The sequence below is a fragment of the Apium graveolens genome, chromosome 3, assembly GCF_009905375.1.
Source record: "Apium graveolens cultivar Ventura chromosome 3, ASM990537v1, whole genome shotgun sequence".
In the NCBI taxonomy this organism is placed as follows: Eukaryota; Viridiplantae; Streptophyta; class Magnoliopsida; order Apiales; family Apiaceae; genus Apium; species Apium graveolens.
This window is the reverse complement of record NC_133649.1, coordinates 273,556,277-273,559,078: the sequence shown is the minus strand read 5'-3', so window position 1 is coordinate 273,559,078 and position 2,802 is coordinate 273,556,277. Positions and strand designations below refer to the sequence as shown.

At 41.4% G+C, this 2,802-nt stretch overlaps 1 non-coding gene across 1 annotated transcript; it reads right to left on the bottom strand.

The window, feature by feature from the left end:
• Positions 1-609: 609 nt before the first annotated feature.
• On the bottom strand, positions 610-716 carry LOC141715311 (small nucleolar RNA R71). The gene has a single exon (XR_012572078.1). It is a non-coding gene; the product is annotated as a small nucleolar RNA R71 (small nucleolar RNA).
• Between the last annotated feature and the right edge of the window lie 2,086 nt (positions 717-2,802).

Here is a 2,802-nt window from a genome sequence, read left to right as displayed (position 1 = left end):
TAAGTTAACTAAAAAGAGTCTCTATGGGTACGATTCTGATTTATATCTTATACTACTTGCGAATGCCTATACTAGCGTATAATTTTAGCGTGTGTTTTCGCTCCTAACAAGGTTTTGGCGCCGCTGCCGGGGACTCGGTGTTAATTTTTAGTTTATGTGCTTGACATCAGTAGGTCGTTAAAGTTCATTGACTTGGATTCTTTTACTTTTATGATTTACTTATTTGTGTTTCAGGTACTCATTACAATGAGAGATCCAGCAGCACCAATGAAAGCGTTGATGGATTTTTCTCAACCCAAGATTCAGCGATCGCAGCTAATACCTTTGAGATCAAACCTGACATAATTCAGATGGTACAGAATTTAGTCCTAGTTTGGGGGTTCGCCCGCGGAAGATCCAAAAATGCACATTAGGGATTTCATCGAGATCTGCGACACATTCAAATTCAACAATGTTTCTGAAGATGCTATAAAGTTGAGGTTTTTCCCATTCTCTCTGAGGGATAAAGCTAAGTGTTAGTTACATTCTCTACCAGCAGGTTCTATCACTACTTGGGAGGATCTTGCTCAGAAGTTTCTTACTAAATTCTTCCCTATGGCGAAGACAGCTACACTCAGGAATGCTCTTACTCAATTTGCGAAGCAATCGGGAGAAACTCTATATGAAGCTTGGGAGCGCTACAAGGAGATGCTTAGGAAGTGTCCTCATCATGGCATGCCTGATAGGATGATCATCAATTGTTTTTATAATGGGATGGGAGCACATTCTAAACCCATGCCTGATGCAACATCAGGTGGAGCATTATGGGCAAAGAGCTATGAGGAAGCTTATGGTCTAATTGAACTGATGGCTGCTAATTACTATCAGTATCCAACCCAGATATTGCCACAGGGCAAGGTAGCAGGAGTTTTAGAAGTGGATACAGCTACAACTATCACTACTCAACTAAAGGAGTTGTCTATGAAAATCGATTCTATGGCTAACTATGGTGTTACTCAGATAACCAGTATTGTAAGCTGTGTGCAGGTTCGCATGCGATGGAGCAATGCGCTATATCTAGTGAATCAGCTCAGTTTGTGAGCTACTTTCAGAGATCGCGGCAACCAGTTCCATCCACTTATCATCCTGACAACTTGAATCATCCTAGCTTCAGCTGGAGCAAAAATCAGAGTGCGATGCAACAGCCTTATTAGCAGTATGTAACAAAGTATTTCAACCCTCCTGGTTCTCAACAACCGCAATATGCACCAATACAACAACTCCAACTTCAACAACAAAATCATGGAGGTGCAGGTCTATCTTCGAATGAAAAATCTGAATTAGAGGAATTACGACTTATGTGCAAAAATTAGACTCTTATATGCCAAAGCCAGGTTATTTCCATCAACACTCTAGGAGAACCAAATAGGGAAAATTGTTAACGCCTTATTGAATCGACAACCAGGAAAGCTTCCTAGTGATACAGAAGCTAATCCAGGCAAGAGGGAAGTTGAAGAACAGGTGAACGCCATCACCTTGAGGTCTGGAAAGGTCGCAAGCCCCCAAATTCAGCAAGACGAAGAGCCTGAAAAATCTCAAGTTTCAGAAAATGAAGTTGTGGCTGAAGAAGAAGTGCTAAAGGATGCCGAGGTGGAACCAAGGAAGAAAACTGTGGAACACACTTCTCCTTAGGGTAATACAGGGGAGAAACAGGTCTATCCTCCACCTCATTTTCCAAAGAGGCTGTAGAAGCAGAAGTTGGATAAGCAATTCACTAAGTTTCTGGAGGTGTTCAAGAAACTTCATATCAACATACCTTTCACTGAAGCTCTTGAACAGATGCCTAGCTATGTGAAGTTTATGAAAGGTATTCTCTCTCAAAAAGTGAAGCTCGATGACTTAGAGACCGTTGCTCTTACGGAGGAATGTAGTGCAAAATAAATTGCCTCCGAAGCTTAAGGATCATGGAAGTTTCACTATTCTTGCATTATTGGAAACTTGTCATTTGACAAATGCTTGTGTGATTTAGGAGCTAGCATCAATCTGATGCCTTTATCTATCTTCAAGAAGCTTGGTCTACCTGATCCGAAACTGACATACATGTCATTGCAACTAGCTGATCGTTCCATCGCTTATCCATGTGGTATAGTGGAGGATGTCTTGGTCAAGGTGGACAAACCCATCTTCCCTACTGATTTTATCATTCTGGATTTCAAGAAAGATAAAAAGATTCCCATAATCTTGGAAAGACCATTCTTGGCTACAGACAGAACTATGATCGATGTGCAAAAAGGAGAGCTTATGATGAAGGTTCAAGTTCAGAAGGTCACTTTTAATGTGTTCAAGGTAATAAAGTTACCCACAGATTAAGAGCAGTGCTTTAAAGTAGAGCATGTCGACTCTGTTGTGAATTCAGAGCTTGAGCAATTGCCAAAGTCAGATACCTTAGAGAGATCCTTCATAAGGGAATCAGTTATTGAAGATGAAGAAGGAGCAGAGCAACTGCAGGTTTTGAATGCACCTCCGTGGAAGAGGCAGTTGGATATGTCATTTGATTATTTTGGGGTACCAGAGCTGAAAATTTCTCAGAAGCCTCTCGAATCGTCGATAGAAGAAGCTCCCACACTTGAGTTCAACCCACTACCAGATCACTTGAGTTATGCATTTTTAGGTACACCCCCGGACAAGGGGTTGGAATATATCTATGATAATCTAAAGGATGACTGGCCGGTTCCTCCCGTGCTTATATATGATCCCTCTCGTGTACCACAGACAGTTGATAGATTTGGTCTTGGTGATGCACAGTATAGAAGGTTGATTCGG